The sequence below is a fragment of the Brachyhypopomus gauderio genome, chromosome 18, assembly GCF_052324685.1.
Source record: "Brachyhypopomus gauderio isolate BG-103 chromosome 18, BGAUD_0.2, whole genome shotgun sequence".
Classification (NCBI taxonomy): Eukaryota; Metazoa; Chordata; class Actinopteri; order Gymnotiformes; family Hypopomidae; genus Brachyhypopomus; species Brachyhypopomus gauderio.
In genome coordinates, this window is record NC_135228.1 from 16,877,546 (window position 1) to 16,894,741 (window position 17,196).

Genomic DNA, 17,196 nt, shown 5'->3' on the forward strand with positions numbered 1-17,196 from the left:
TTCTCCCTATTATTTAAATCCACAGGTACCTGGCGTCTGTGCTGCCAGTCGCCCTGAGCTGAAGAGCTGTGAACATGTGCCTGAAGCGCTTCCTTGCTTGCTGCATTTTTAGTTTTATTTTTCGAGTTCGCTCTAGTCGAGTTGTGATGAAGAATAAAGATTCTCTTAACCTTCCCTTGCCTCTTCCCTACCTCTGAGCTGCCACACGTTACCCCAAAAATAACTTAAAAAAGCAACTTGATTATAATTTTATTTTTCGAACTTTTCTAATGACACACAAAGAAAAAAAAACCATGAATAAAAATCTAATCAAACAAACATGAAAAAAATAATACAGTGACTCCTCTTACAAAGCTTTTCATGATAAATAACAAGCTCAATCGATTGTTTAATAGACGATGCTAATATGATAATTTAATAGAGATGACATGTTATGAGATATTTCTACTTCACTGGCTGGTAGCTAAAACGTTGAACCCAAATTTGGTAACATTTGAGAGCTCGGCGGATAAACACCTGAGGGTGGTTTTAAATGTGAAACCTTTATGCTACATTTCGCGGTGAGCACAGTTCACACAAAGTATTTATTCTCACAGTTTGAAACAGGCCTACATCAAGATACCAACCGACAGGGATTTGTTTGTAGACAAACAACATAGATGTTACAGCTGGTAGGTAAGACTAAAATAAGCACCCCAAAATTCCACGTACATAAAGTGTCTCACGTTAGACTTGCTTAGGTAACGCGGGCGCGCTAAAAATAGCGTCCCCCCGACAAGCGCTCGGACACGGGGCCTTGCGAAACGCGCTGCTCGTGCGCGTCACGTCGGCGGCGCGCAGCGGCCACCTCTGCGCGGTCACGATTTCGAATGTTGAGCGAAAGTCTCCGCTGTGAGTGGCGGTAAGCGGCTGCTCTGTGGAGTGTGTTCCCAGGACCATTTTGAATAGTTTTTTAATGACAGGAAAACTACATTCCGCTAATTTCTAAAGCTATACACGGTCATTTTTAAAACGTAGAATACATATATATCTGGAGACTACAGAACCGCTTCATAAACAGCTGGTTGTTGGTAGCCAACCTCACAGCTAGCCTGTGTGCGCTAGCCGTACGTGCTGGCCACCAACCGACCATTTCTACGCGGATATTTTCTGAGGCGTTTTTTTTTTCGCTGACAACGTTTCGTAACATGTGATACTTCTCCACTAGAAACCATTTTTTTGGTTTTCGACTATTCGGCGGTGTTAAATGATCTTGGGTGAGATATGAGAGTGCGGGGCAGCGGGTTTCTCAGCTGGGTTTCCGCGGCGTCTGTGGTGGCCGACCACGGGGAGGTCTGGTGAGGCGACACTGACATCCAGACCCACGACTGATCCGTCACAGGTAACGACATTACTGGATACTCGCCGCCTCCACTCGTTTTTCTGCAGAAATATTTGCCCGCCTGTTAAAAAAAATCATATAACTATTTCAACGAGCTAGGACGTAACGACATGCGTTCATTCAGGGACGGTGGTGCTCGTGTAGTTCACCCAGCTGTCTGAAGACAGGGGGGTTGGATAATAATCCAGCCAGCCTGCTTCAACTACGACCCAGCTGGCTGTTAACGAACCAGTCTGTCCAGCAGAACCGAGTCGAGGGGAAAGTTCGTCCAGTTGACTTCACTGCATAGCTAGGTTATCTGCATTTATTCAATTATAACCACACTCTCCAGTCTCTGTGGGTGTAACGTTAGTGTTTCTTGTGAGTTGGGGCTTTTTTCCCCCCAGAGGTTATAACCAGAGATTCCCTTCTTCACAGGTAAAATGACCTTACTCCAAAATGTGTCATTGACAAAAATACATGTTGCACATTTTCAACTATTTTGCTTCTGTTGCAATGAGGGTTTGAGCCAGTGTTGTAGTCCCTCCACCCACCACTATGGTCTTCATTTTGTCTTTCTTCGCACTGAAGTTTCATATGGGCTCATTTTTACAGAGAACAACTAAACTGACAGTGTGATGTAAACATTCATGTTCTCCCAGGTGGTTTTCTCCACAACAACATAGGCTTGGTAGACCTGTTTTTGTACGATCACCTTTGTAATGCCTTTTTGAGTTGCACTTAATTGGAAGAACAGAATTGTTCCTGCTTATTGCTAAGTCTGCACTGGCAATGTGATTTCACATCAGATTTAATTGATTGCACAGAATCCACTGTGGATTTTACAATGTTTGCTATACAAGAGCATAGGTTAGTTCTTTCATGCTATCATGTTACACTTCTTGTGATCCTTAGTAGATTTTTCTGTAAATCAAGAGCAAATGTTTTACTGGTCTTACAATTTTTTGTGTTAGTGAGGTTTGAGGTATCCATGTTTTACTTCAGCATTCTGTAAGAATAACCTGCTTTACATTTAGACTAAGCAGTACAGCATGTTTGCACCCTTAAAGTATAAATATAGACTGTTATGTCTTTAGTTGGGTGACTGTATTGGAGTGCAGTAACCTCTGTACATTGTGTCACATTTGTGAGCAGATTTTGACCTAAGGACATGTATTACTAGCTTTGCTTTTAATTCATGTTTGATCTGTAGTTCCTCATACACTTACACACACACACACACACACACACACACACACACACACACACACACACACACAACCTGGCCCCAAGTCTGGGTTTTTCATTTGGCAATCGTGCTCTTTGATTACCAGACCAAAGCGCCAGCTCCTTGGCATGGCAACCAGAACAAGCATTTATCCTCTTGAGTGGTCTGTGCCACACTGCCCTCTCCTACAGGGGGTAATGGTCTCTGTGACCGTGCCTTATCCTTTGGGGCAGTACATCCATATGCTTCACATAGTCCTTGTGCGTCCACCCCTCACCCATGTTAACACCCAGGCCCTTCACAAGGAGGTCCACACTTTACACCATTCCCTCACAGCAGGGGAGGTTCCTCTGGCCATGAGTATGGTCCTGATGGCCTCACCATACCATCCCACTTAGGACACCAAATGTGAACAGAAGCAGCCGAGAACTGATAAAAGTGTACAAGACCTAATTAAGTGTCGTGTGTGTGTGTGTGTGTGTGTGTGTGTGTGTGTGTGTGTGTGTGTGTGTCCGAGACAGATGTGGTTATGTACTTTTTCACTGAATTGCAAGTGGAAACTTTACAAGAGGAATGAAGGAATGAATGAATGAATGTTCAATTTATATAGTACCTTTCAGAATACCCAAGGCGCTTTACAATTTTAGGAATACAATAAGGAAACATAATTAAATAAATTCCCCATGTCTGCAAAAATGGAAGAAGATGGTTTGCGGTATGTCCTCACTTCTAGACCCCTCATCAGGGTTCTCACTGGGCTTCACACCATCCCTCTACAGCAGGACTGGACCTTTCACCATCATTATGCTCCCGATTACTTCCCCACACCATATGTAGTGAGAGCAGAGGAAAGCAAACATACCCAGTCTCACGTTCAGGGCTTCCAGGTGGCAAGCCATTGCTGCTTGGCAATGCTGCCAGGGCGCACATTTATCCTCCTGAGTGAGGGTCCCTCCTGACTCTGTGGAAAAGGCCACCGCAAACATGACATAATTGTATAGAGAACAAGCCAAGTACAAAGCACTGACCAAAAAAGGATAATATCAAATTAACTGGTAAAATGGTGTATATATAAGATACTAAGTTTTCTCCACATAAAATCTTAGATAGCTAATGATATAGCTAAGTGATAAGTGCATTGTTTTGATTAGTAATATGTGACAGATGTGCTTTATATAGGCTACTTGATCAACTTTTTAAATTGGTGAAATGCTTGTTGTCTTACCAACATGTTTATTTTTTAAACCTGTTTTGTGTATATACATAAGGGCTCACAATGGTTAAAATAAGTTACTAGGCAACATTCAAATGAGTAAAGCTTATGCTTTTTTCCAGAATAGTGTTAAGGCAGGATGTGGACAGAAGCAGTATACTGCAGTTATTGCAGTGACATGGTTAAAGATTAAACTGATTGGTCATGTTGGACCATGTCAATGCTGTGACTCATCAGAACCCTTTCAGAACACATCTGGAACATCTGAAATTATTAAAAATGATTTGATGATTAAATGATGATTAAAAAGTGTGTACATCAGGCCTTAATGCATATTTTGTCACACAACCCACAGATGTATAATCCATATATTCAGTTTGTTAATTTTTACCTTTACACATGGATGGATGGATGTACATCACTGCTTGCACAGCAGATAAATGACATGTATGAAAACTTGTGTACTTCACAGCAATTTTGACTATATCTACACTGTGGTATGGCTATTTATTTGACTTGTTATGAGACATATATTGCTAACAACTAGGGTTGCAGCGGTAACCGGTTTCACGGTATACCACGGTATTAAAATGCACGGTTATCATACCGTGTGCGTTTGCTTATTACCGGTAAAAAGCAAGCCAGCGGAGAAACTGACCCGCGCATGCGCAACTACGCTCCGGTTCAGCTACTCAGCACACAGCAGTGAGAATGGCAGAAAGTGCATCAGACTTAACACATTTTTTAACAAAAAAAAAGCTAAACTAAAATCAGTGGCGAAAATGACGTAATCGCGGTGGCTCCGCCCGTGCGCGAGGGTCTCGCGCGCTGTCGATTCGCGAGGTCGTGCACCTCTCGAATTTTGTAACTAATGAACAAAGTCATGTTTGCAGGATTCATACACGTTTAAAAGGTGGAATTAAAACACTTGTACGTCACGTCACTTTAAAGGTCCGTTTCAATATTTCCCAGCACCTTAAACTTAATTAAGTTAAATATTTATACATATACTCGAAATAATTCGCTTTTTCATCACATTATTTAATGGTTGTTTATTTCCAAAACGCCCAATCTTAACGTCTTCACGTTCTCTCATGTTTCGTCCTGGAATTAAAAGAGGCTCGTATTTGTTAACGTAAGACAAAAGAACTGCGGAGTCGCGTGCTACGGTCACTAGTGAAAGTATAAACCTAGCTTTTTATGGTCCTTGCTTTCACTGGATGTGAAAGACGCTATTAATTTACATGCGTTCAAATTCTAACGTACCTGTTTTTGATATGTTAAAACCAGACTCGGTGTGAAAACCTTAAAATAGACATCTCTATTGTGATGATGTCAGAAATAAATCCTCTCTTCCTGCAGTATCTGGTTATATTCTAACTTGGCAGTACAACGGACGTTTACAACAGTTGTTGATCAGACACTGACCCAGGCTGAGTTTATCAGATATTAAATAATTTAAACTTAAATAATTGTACTGAAATCCATGATTTAGGTTTCTCTAATTTTGCAGTATTTATATAAACATGTGTACAGCTTATTTTTTTAAAGGACACATTTTGTATACAATAGTTCCAGGTTTCTACAATAAATAGTTAATTGAACAAAAATAACTTGTTGTAATTTCTTTAAGGGTCGGTGTATATTTTAATAATATACAAACTAACTGTGATACCGTGATAACCGTGATACCGCGGTATTTTCTGAGACGGTTATCATACCGTGAAAATCTCATACCGTTGCAACCCTACTAACAACAAACTGATATTTTTAACTACCAGTCAGTTTATTATAACAATTAGATTATTAGAAACAACTTGTATGGCCCATTTGTTGCAATGGACAGTTTGTGTTGGGTTTCCTCTAATCTTGCATTAGTGGTGATTAATGACAGTACCACCACTATTAGTATTTTGGGGTGGTGGATCACTCTCAGCTCAACGGTAACACTGAGATGTGTAAAAACCAAAACAACCCCGTTCGTGATTTTTACACTTGAATCAGCTCATCTTTCACACCCATGCCAGCAGTGTTTGTACTGCGTTGAAAATGGTCCATGACTTCAATAATAATAATCGTTCAGCAGTGGCCCTGAGGTTAGAAACTGACCACCAGTAAAGGGTGACTGATGAACTCTATATGCTGGCTGATGAGCTACAGTCTATTTGTTTACTTAATAATCTGCCTATACAATAGGCGTCTAAATGGTGGTAGTGAGGGTAGGTAGAACAAAGGTGTTTCTACTGAAATGACATGCAAGTAGGTACATCAATACAAATAATATAATTTTAGGTTAGAGCTTTTTGGTAATCCAATCATGCTCTTTAAATTGTATATAATGTGTAGCCTAGTACCTCTGTTTTTAGGTAATTCATATAAAAAAAACAATTTAATTATTTTTTTAAATTAAAAAAATAATTAATATGTGCCTTGCATATATTAATGTATTAGCCTAGTATTTAATAATTTCCCAAATTTAGAGGATGTAAAACAATAAAACAAAAAATCACATTGTTCTGTTTTAGAAACAGTCCTACTATAGGTAGGTTGTACTAATAAGCTTATGGAAAGTGTTGCTTTACCCTAAAGAAGAAAAAAATATAGTTACAGGGTAGCCTTACATTTGTGTAACTGCAGATGTCTGCTTTCCAAATGTTTAGAGTTATTTCAGTGTCTAGCCTATTTGCATATTTTGTTGTGTGCATGTGGAATGCCTTTAGGTCATAGCACTACACTGTGAACTGTACAAAAATCTAAAATATTTGGCCTAGTTGTAACTGTTAAGAATTTGTATTGAAAAACAGACTTGTGGCTTTAACAAACGATCATTTTGAGCCCATCAAGAATGTGTGTCAACTGAGATCAAACCAGCATTTATACCCTTGGTTTCTGTTCTAAATTTCCCTTGGCATATCATGAATTAAGGCACAGTCTGACTTGCTTCAAGTGAAACAAATTGAGTAGTATTGCCAGTGTCTATCATGGTTTGTTTTCCGTCAGTCACAGACGATGATTACTAATATAACATAGTGTATAGTGCGGCTGAAAACTCTCACACATTTCCATTTTGCTTGCCATGCATTGTAGTTTTATTCAGTTAATGGACATTCTATGTTTTAGAAGGACATATCAGTTGTGTAAGCGAACGGACAATTTGATAATTTAGCTCTGAATCGAGATTCTCTCTTTCTTGAATTTCTTGCATAACACCATTTTTTTGAGTCAAAGTTATAATGTAATGGAAGAGAAAGTGTCATTGAATGAGTGGAACCTTGAGGCATGTTGCTTAATTATGAGAGTCTCTGAGGGATGTGCGTGGCTCCTGGCTCAAATATGGTATATTTGATGGTTTCTTTTGCTCGGCAGTGACCAGGGATGCAATACGTGGGCTGTGGGGATTGCTTTTTGAAAAGCTGACGAGTGTGTGAGCCCTGAGGCGATTTGGGCAGGGCTGATTTATTGATGGGTGTTCCAGTCAACTCGTCGCATTGCAGCCTCACCAAGTAAGCTGAGAAAGCAAGGGAAGAGGGCCTCCCAGACGAGTGCTGTGTAACCGAGGCCTGCTCACCTTGAGCTGCAAAATGCTTGCACGCTGCGTGCAGGTTTTTCCTCTGTGCTCTGCTTCCCTCCCAGGGATATGTCACGTCAGCAGTTATATTATCTGTGTGGTTCTGCCATGTTGGATATATTGGACTTTCACATTATTTTGTTCTTGTCCTGGTGAGAACAGCATAGTGTGCACCTGTTTTGTTCTTTAACACTTTGGTACCAGTTATGTGTTTTATTTTTGCTTGGAGCAAGGCTTAAGGTAGTTTTTTTGTACTAATGGAGTCAATGATAAATCCATCTAGAGATGATCAATATGTTATTTTTCAGAAAGCTTTTGGTTTTTAAGACATAAAATAAAACATTATATAAAAATATAAAGCTGAGATACCCAAACTCTGTGGCTCAAAAACGCCACTGCTTTGTGTTTTATTATATTTGCCAAACCAATCTAACATTAAAATCATGTTCTCAACTGTTTAAAGTTTATGGTCGTATGAGAAGGTTCATTGTCTTTTCAGCAATTGGTGCCACACACAAAGCTTGGAGTGACCTCTAACCCTGAGCTTTGAATGCTGGGGATGCTTTGTGCAGTAGTGAGGGCTTTGTCATTGCAGTCTGCATGACCATTAATTACAGGAGAGTCCTCCCTCAAACCCACACATGAACTGATAGACTGAATCGTGCTGAGCATGAAAAGCATTTCCATTGGCCTCTACCACACATTGGCATGCAGAGTTGTCTGGAATTCCCTGTTGGATTCTTTGCTCTCAAACAATTCCTGCATTGAGCAAAGCTGTTTGAAAATAGCCAGGGAATTCCTATAATGGAGGCATAATGAGAAAACACGGACAATTAGAGTTTTCATTCAGGATTCAGCTGGCAGCTTGGTATGTGTGAATCTGAGTGAGTGAGTCTGTATAAATACCTGAAATCTGCACAAAACATTTTTAGAAAGGATTGGGTCAATTGAGGTTTTGGTTTATATAATTGTATTGCATAACATCAGGAAATTTGTTTGATTCTCTCCCCTCCTGCTATATTACTTTGACAATTAACCAGAACTTTTGGACAGTCTTTCCTTGATACTGCATATTGTGTAAAAAACATTTGCCTTTAAACCTGAAATAAGGTATATTACTAAGATTGATGTTCAGTATGTTAACTAACTATAATATGTATGAAATGTGAGATGGTGAGCACTTTAGTAAATGCCTCATCATGACTGCTTTTTTTCCTGATTTAAGCTACAGTTACACTGGCCCTTCGTCAGCGAAATTTCACAAGCAAAATAATATTAATTTCGATGCTATTTGCAGTGATGAGCGATTTTATGCTGCAGACACCCTGGGCAAATACACTCACTTGGTGTGGAAGACGTCGGTTGTGATGTTGAGCCATGTCATGTGGATAGCCACCCACAGCTTTGTGGTATTTTTGGGTGCAGGATGTCTGGTGCAAGTGGACCTCTCTACCATATCCCATAAATGCACAATTGGGCTCATGTTGGGTGAATATGCAGGTGAAGGCATTTGTCAGAACTCTCCAGGGTGCTCCTTGAACCAGTTCTGGACTTAGTTCAGAACTGGGCCCGATGACATATTGTATTTTCCTGTTCGAAAATCACATCATTGTGGGGGTACTGCACATTGTCAATAAGCAATGAACTATAACAGGCTCCAGTCAATGATGTGTTCATGTGGACCCAACCCATGCCAAGAGAACATTCCCCGCTCCAGTATGAAACCACTACCAGCATGCACAGTGCCTTGTTGACAACTGGAGTCTATAGCTTCAAGGGGTCTGTTTTAACTCGCCTCATCAACAACAACTGAAACACTTGTTACTGTGACGCACTGGACCACGCCACATGTTGCCAGTCCTCTAGGGTCCACTTTGCAACCTCACAAGCCCAGGTGAGGCACTGTGTCTGGTGTTGTGATGTTAACAGAGGTGCTCTGGTGGGGCCTCTCCTCCCATACCCCACGGAGGCTAAAGAATGCCGCACTGACATGCAGCATATGCATACGGGGCCTCCTGCATTGAACATGGATGTGATTTCTGCCAAACTTGCTCATGCTTTTGTACAGACTATACTAGCCAATCTGCTTGCTGCACCAAAATGGATGACCATTTGCATGACCAGTTTTCTAGCCCTGTTTATTCCCTTCTTATTTTGCAGAGCAATGTGAACTGCAAATTTTTAGCGTGACCTCGGCTGTAGTTGTTTCCTTCTCTCACTCCGAATAGACCTATTTCATTTCTAGTTGTAATTGGTTCTCACAGTGTAACCTGTGTACAAAATGTTTGTTAGTTTCCTAATGCGTAGCCTATTTATGGCAACCTGAAGCAAAAAGCAGGTTATTTGGTACGTGTTATTAGTTTCCTATGCCGTGTCAACAAGATGATGATGGGTTCTGCATCTGGTCCCTTTCATGTTTTCTTCCTCTTGCTCTCAGTGAATTATTCCTTGCTACTGTCACCTTGGCTTACTCATTAGGGTCTGGGGCTCAGGTTTTCTGTATGTATGACTTGTTTTGTGATGTGTTGAATATATATGTGCTATACAGAGAGATTTGAATTAAAATGAGCAGAACAGAAATATATGAGCTTGAATGGGCAGTGGAACTGTCATACTGATGGACAATTGATAACAGTGTTTTCATGTTTACAAGTAAAGCTGCTCAGTCTGCTGGCTAACTTTGCAATACTTAATATGCTGAGAGCATTGTAGGCTTTATAATATTTCTTTCTTTCTTTTAGAATTCAATGATGCATCGGTATACTTTTCCGGTTTTTAGTGTCAATTAAAATGTTATTCATTTTATCAGGCTTATTTGATTTCTGCTGCTATTTTACATTGTATAAAAGTATGTGAATGGTATAGATTGATGCTTTTTATTGTATTGTCTTTTTTAACAAAAAATATTTGTATTGTTTTTGAACAAAGGCAGGGTACCCGCGGGTCCTTAAAAAGTCTTAAAATGTCTTAAATTTAGTTTTCCATATTCAAGGCCTAAAAATGTCTTAAAATGTCTGGAATTTTATGAGGGGAGGCATTAAATTATTTCAGTTGTTCTGGCGCGATGTGCACTTCGCCGAATCTAGAAAATCGCATTGAATTTGAGATTTAAAAATGTGCAGATACCCTGAAAGGTGACTTGTGCTGTCTGGATACAACCTATTGTTTTTGTGACACCCATCTCACTGGCCCCTAATTCCAACCCTGTATTTAGGGACAGAAGTGGTGGAGCTGTTAAGCTTATAGTGTAGGATGTTGTGATGAACATAGTGAATGCAGAATTCAGCAAAGTTCTGTCTGTATTCTTCACATTGTGCAGAAATACATTACTAGTAATTAGTAAATAACCAACCACAACCTCTTTGTTATATTTGCAGCACATATCTAAAACCACATAATTCACATCAAGCTATGAGTCTCATCCTCCAGCTGTGGGGAAGAAGCTATTTGAGCAATGACTCATCAGCCAGGATTTTTCTTCCAATCCAAGTCTTGACAGCTACGGCTTATTATTATTACCCATGTTGCTTTTAATTTGACTGAAATGCAAATTGAGTGTATGCAGGGCTGCTGTTTTCATCTCCCCGGGATGTGACTAGAGATTTGAGAAAGATGTGAGAGGGAATTTGGCTCCAGAAGAGATGCACGTTCATGGCTGATGTTATTTTTATGCAAGCTTCCCAGAGTGGTGGTGCATGGATGCAAAATGTATTCTATAATAGCTTATTGAGTTTAGATGATCAATGACATGACCTAAATGCCAACGTTGATAAATGGATATCCCAATATGGTTGTGGTTTATTTACATAGGTAATTAACTGCACTTTAGTGTTTTAGAATAGATTGCATGGCCCTCAAAGTCTTATTAAGGATAGAGGGGGAAAACGAGGGAAAAAAAGTGTTAAAACATTTAACAGCGAGGCACAAGATTTCATCAGGCAGAGAATACATGGAACACCATAACCAAGTGGCTGCTGTAATATACAGAAACATCTGTAACGTCTGTGCCAAGTATGGGCTGGGAGTCCCATGGTCAAAGTGGGACATTCCCCTGAAAGTGGTGAACAGCCAAGCTAAGATCTGGTGGGACTTCCCATTACATACTGAAATGGTAGTGGATAACCAACCAGACATTGTGATGATGGACAAACAACAGAAACGGGCTGTGATGATAGATGTGGCTATCCAATATGATGGCACCATCAGGCACACGAGAAGCTCGAAAAATACCAAGGGCTGAACGGAGAGCTAGAAAACATGGGGAAGGTGAAGGCAACAGTGGTTCCCATGGTAATCAGTGACCCCCAAACTGGGGAAGTGGCTCCTAGAGATCCCAGGAACAACATCAGAGGGCCAGGGAGCATTTACGCTGGATGAAGGACCAGTGGAACTCGGTGCTCTTCACTGATGAAAGTCGATTCACAGCGTGTGGAAATTATGCCTGCCAATGATGATGGAGACATCAAAATGAGTGCTATGCATTAACAACTGTTGTCCCCAGACAAGCTTGGTGGTGGTGGTGGCGTTACAGTAGGGCTAGGCAATCAATCAAAAATACCAACATTCAGAACCTCTAACCTACATAATTTTGACCATGTTTGTTATTTTGGCTTTTAATTATATCATATAACCCAAATATATGTTAATACAGTGCCCACTGTAAAAATATTCTGCATGTGTAGTCTGTGACTCCACCCCATCCAGTCAGCAACCTTTTTGATCATTTTATAATCACAACATTATGGCCTCTTTAATTATAAAAAAAAAGTGCAGTATTTTCCAGACTATAAGCCGCTACTTTTTTCCCCACGATTTGAACCATGCAGCTTATGTTGAGGTGTGGTTTTTCTGTAGATTTTTCTTCACCCGTCAGGGGCGCAGCATAAAGTTAATCCGGTGGTAGGTCAGTTGTAAATCAAAGAAGAAAGTGCTCATTTTCATTTAGCATATGCAAGCAGCAGGCACGACAGAGTTCATCCACTTTTTTTTTTACTTTTCATGCATTTTTTCAAACCCCCTCATCACACCTTCATCATGGACACCACATGAAGAAATTCGTATAATGCCACATATAAGTTGAAGGCCAAGAGAAGGAAATAGAGCTGCTTCACATCATCTTGGCGTGAATGAATCAATGATTCTGCGCTGGAAACGGCAGCAGGAAGAACTCTGTCAATGCCAAAAAACAAAAAAGGCTTTCAGAGGACATACAAGCAGGTGGCCTGAACTTGAAAATATTCTTGAGGACTGGATTAACACTCAGAGAGCAGGTGGCCGAGGTGCATCCACCGTGCAAATCCGGCTGAAAGCCAAATCTCTTGCACAGGAAATTAATATAGAGGATTTTAATGGAGGACCGTCCGGGTGTTTTCGATTCATGAAAAGAAAGAGCTTGTCCATCAGGGCGCGGACAACTCTCTGACAGCAATTCCCCCCGGACTACCAGCACAAACTTGCAAATTTCAGAGAATTTGTTAAAACAAAGATCGCGGAGAACAGACACCGTTCGGAAACCGATCAGTTGAGTTATCGGTAAATGTATTCAGCTTAGCCCGGTGTGGCTTATACAATGTTTTCCTTTTTTTTTTTTTTTACTTTGTAGGTGCGACTTATATTGAGGTGCGCTCTATAGTCTGGAAAATACGGTATCCCAGCTTTAGTAGTTGAACACTTGTTAGTGAACTATGACAAAAAATCACAAAACCGTACATTAACCATAATCAAGGTAAAACGTTCAAATAATCATGATATTGATTTTAGTTCATATCGCCGAGCCCTATTTTACAATGTGGGCAGGCGTGTCTAGTCAATACAGAGCTACCCTACTATCTACCCTATTCACTTCACTTGTACATTCACTTGTGAATGGTACAGTGATAAGCCCACACTACTTGAAAAACATCATTAATCCAGTCATTGTGCCTCTGCATGAACAACGCAGGCCTAATTTCATCTTCATGGTCAACAGTGCTCCAGCTCATCAAGGTTTCATCATAAGGGAACAGCTGCTGGAGACTGGGGTACCTCAAATGGAGTGGCCTGCACTTTCTTCAGATCCTATGGGATCATCTGTTGTATAGAGGCTCGTAACTCTGTACCTCAGAACCTCAGTGATCTGATGCCGCCCTTCAAGAAGAGTGGGATGATGCAGTACCTCAGCAGACAGTCAGTCAACTTGTGAAATGCACACGATGTCCTCATCAAGCGGTAATTGATGCTTAAGGGCATTTTTTGCTGCGTGTACCCACCACTGTTACCTTTTGTTTCAATTAATTGTTTGAGATGAGAAAAATCACCATTGCATGCTTCTACTTAAATGCTCTTTCATGATATAATATCACTGTAGCATTTTTACATTTTCCTTAAATATCCCTAACTTTTTGTGAGGTGTGTGGATGATGTACTTTCTGTTAGGTAAATAAAAAAAATGGAATAATGATATAATAATGATATAAAATAATGTTAAATATGCACATAATGTATCACAATTATATATTATGTATTTACACACACACATACACACACACATATCAAATTCCAAATTTATCATCTTGCAAGAAGATAAAATGCACTTCCCTTTGTTACCTATAGGTGAGTTATTTCTGATGGGGCCTTTGGTTTATAAACATAGTGATCATAATTGAGCTGTGCATTAATGTAAATTCATGGAATTAATTTCTCATTTAAATGCTTGTGCATCTTGTGTTTCTATTTATAGATTTATTTTCACCTTAACTGTAAAGGTAGATTTAAGCTGGGTGTACACTGTGCGATTTTTGGCCCATTTTCAGCCGATTTTTCACTCGTGCGACTATTTTTGCGATCGGGCCGAGTTTCGGCTCAATCGCGTGTCGTGCATCGTATAGTTTACACAGGTAAACGAGGAGCGATTCACACCTCACGACCAACTCCCGATCAGAAATCGCAGCGTCGCAAGAATATCAAACATGTTTGAAATTCAAATCGCTCCTCGTGAGATCGCATGAGAGCGTCGGGGCGTATAGTGTGAGTATATGAATCGTGAGCTGTGAACTTTTAAACCCTGCGATTTAGTCGTACAGTTTGAGCTGGAGCGGAGTACACGATTTAAAATATCGTACAGTGTACGCCCAGCTTTAGGGCTCCAAGAGTTCAGTGATACCCAGATACTGAATTAGTTCTTTCAGCCTCTGTGCTTACTATAAATCCTGATGTGCTTTGGTCTTTGTGCACATATTTGCATGTACATGCGTGTGTTGGCTGATATGTGAATAATGTGATGGGAATAATGTCACTTCAGGTATGCCAGTAGTGTCAATAAAAACAACTTTTTAAAAAATTATTATTGCAAAGTAAAGGGGCACATAGTAGCCCAATGATTTTTGAGAATCAGGGCATTGACTTTTTCTGCAAGTTTTGCAAAAATACTACAGACAGGCCATGAAAATAAACTTGCAGTGACCCTGTCAAATCCAAAACACACTTCACGAACAGGGTGAAGTCAAGCTCAGGGAGAACGCTTGCAAGTAACAACAGGCATCCAGCGTGCACTTCATGTTGACAGTCCTGAACCGTTTACTCCTCCTGTCCTGTGGCATTTCTTCTCATCATTGCTGAAGACATGAAAGGCTGCAGGCTAGCAACACCACTTATATTTACATCTGGCACTAATCAACGCCTGTCTAATTATTAAAATGGTATTTACTATGTTTATCTTGTTTTTATTTTTACTGTGCAAAATAATTAAGAGAATTTTGAGGACACATTTCTCTTCAGTTTTCTCAGAGCATAAGGCTGGCAGTGATTTTATTTTTATTATTTTTCATTTTTAAGTTTCAAGATACGTTTCATTATTCACCCTTCCAGTACTTGAAAAAGGAGAGAAGGCATGAAACCTCATGTAACCTTTATTAAACTTAGCTTGGAATGTTTCTGATGTTACCATTAGACCTAGAAATATATACTGTGGATTTTAAATGCTTTTCCATTACTGGTCTGTACTGCCTTCAGATCTGTCTTAATTCTACATGGCATAGATCCAACAAGGTGATGGAATCATTCCTCTGAGATTTTGGTCCAAATGGACATGATTGCATCACACACTTGCTGCAGATTTGTTGGCTGCACATCCCTGGTGTGAGTCATTTTACCAGATCCCAAAGGTGATCTATTGGATTGGGATCGGGTGACCGTGGAAGCCATTTGAGAAGTGACCTCATTGACGTGTTCAAAAAAACTTAAGCTTTGTCGCATGATATATTATCCTGCTGGATAAGTAGCTATCAGAAGATGGCTACATTATGGTTATGAAAAGTTGAACATGGTCGGGTAGGCTGTGGCATATAAACAGTGCTGAATTAGTGTTAAGGTGCCCAATGTATGCCAAGAAAACACCACCACCAGCCTGAACTGTTGATTCAAGAAAGGATTCCTTTTGTGTTTAAGCCAAATTCTGACCTGCCCATCAGACCAGGCAATGATTTCTCAGTCTTCTATTATCTAATGTTGGTGAGCCCATGTGAATTTTCATGTTCTTAGCCGATTTGATTGGAACCTACTTTGGTCCGCTGCTGCTGTAGCCTGTTCACTTCAGTGTGTTTTGTGTTCAGAGATGCTCTTCTGTATACCTTGATTGTAAAGTGGTTATTTGAGTTACTGTTGCCTTTCTATCAACTCGAATCAGTGCGGCCATTCTCCTCTGACCTCTGGCATTAGCAGAGCATTTTCACCCAGAGAACTACCTCTCACAGGAATTCTCTGAATTCTCTTCTCTATAAACTCCCTAGAGGTGGTTGTTCCTGAAAATGCCAGTAAAATCAGCAGTTTCTGAAATACTCAGATCAGCCAGTCTAGCCAACAACCATGACATGTTCAGAGTCCTTTAAGTTGCCTTTCTTCCCATTCTGATGCTTGGTTTACATTTCAGCGGGTTGTCTTGACCATGTTTATATGCCTAAAGGCATCGAGTTGCAGTCATGTAGGGCTGAACCAGTTCTTTGAGAAACTCAAGCAACTCCATTACAAAAAATTGATGCAGATTATTGGCATCAAAGCTTCTTTTAATCCATATAACTGCAACCACTATATTCCCACTCCACATTGTGCCTTGAGTGAAATATGTGCAAAGCATCCATCAAACCAAAAACAGATTCAGTAGCTAGCTAGGCTCGCTAACAACAGAAAATATGGGTGCATACCAAAACCATGTTAAGTTGAGGTTGTATTTTATTACTTCTACTATAGAAGAGTATGAGGTTAAAATAAAGATGCCAAAACTTTAAGCCGTAAGCTCCCAGAATCCAGCATCTTCACAGTAAGGTCAAGTGGGTTCTAGTGAAGACAACAGGCAAATATGTTCACTTTAAATCAGACATCCACCCTATGTAGAGTCCAAACACTCTGTACCATCATACTTGGGTTGTCACTGCAGAGAGAGGAGAGGTTCACACAGCAGGGTTGCTGTCATACGGTTGCTGTTTTACCAAAGGTTAGCTGGTAAAGTAGCTAGTTCACTAGCTATGTGAGATTTGTTGAATTGTACCAAAGCAGTTTCTCATGTGTATTGGCAGTGAAGTTGATTTTGACATTTTTGGATCTATGCAGTAGGTATTATAGTAAACTGATTTAACTAAGTTACAGTTGTATTTCGAACTAATTAATTAATTGAATTAATGAATGAACAAATATAGGGAAAGTAGCAAATGGCAAATTAGTTTAGTTTATGTTTGTTTGGATTTTTCATACATGTACACCAATCAATTTTTGTTGAGATTTTTTTGCTGAGATTTAACAGTTTTAAGTAATCAAGATTTCATTTTCCGAAATATTTTTAGGTGGAAACGTTTGCA

General features: G+C 40.0%; 1 protein-coding gene across 3 annotated transcripts in view; it reads left to right on the plus strand.

Annotated features, from left to right (window-relative positions):
• Nucleotides 1–871: 871 nt before the first annotated feature.
• The window catches only part of arhgap32b (Rho GTPase activating protein 32b), a 78,754-nt gene continuing 62,429 nt past the window's right edge, over nucleotides 872–17,196 (plus strand). For 2 of the 3 annotated variants that reach the window (XM_076980561.1, XM_076980562.1), the window contains exon 1: nucleotides 873–1,381. The gene's annotated coding sequence lies outside the window, so the exon portion shown is untranslated. Of the gene's footprint in view, nucleotides 1,382–17,196 lie in introns of all 3 variants that reach the window. The other variant, XM_076980560.1, reaches the window with a different exon arrangement.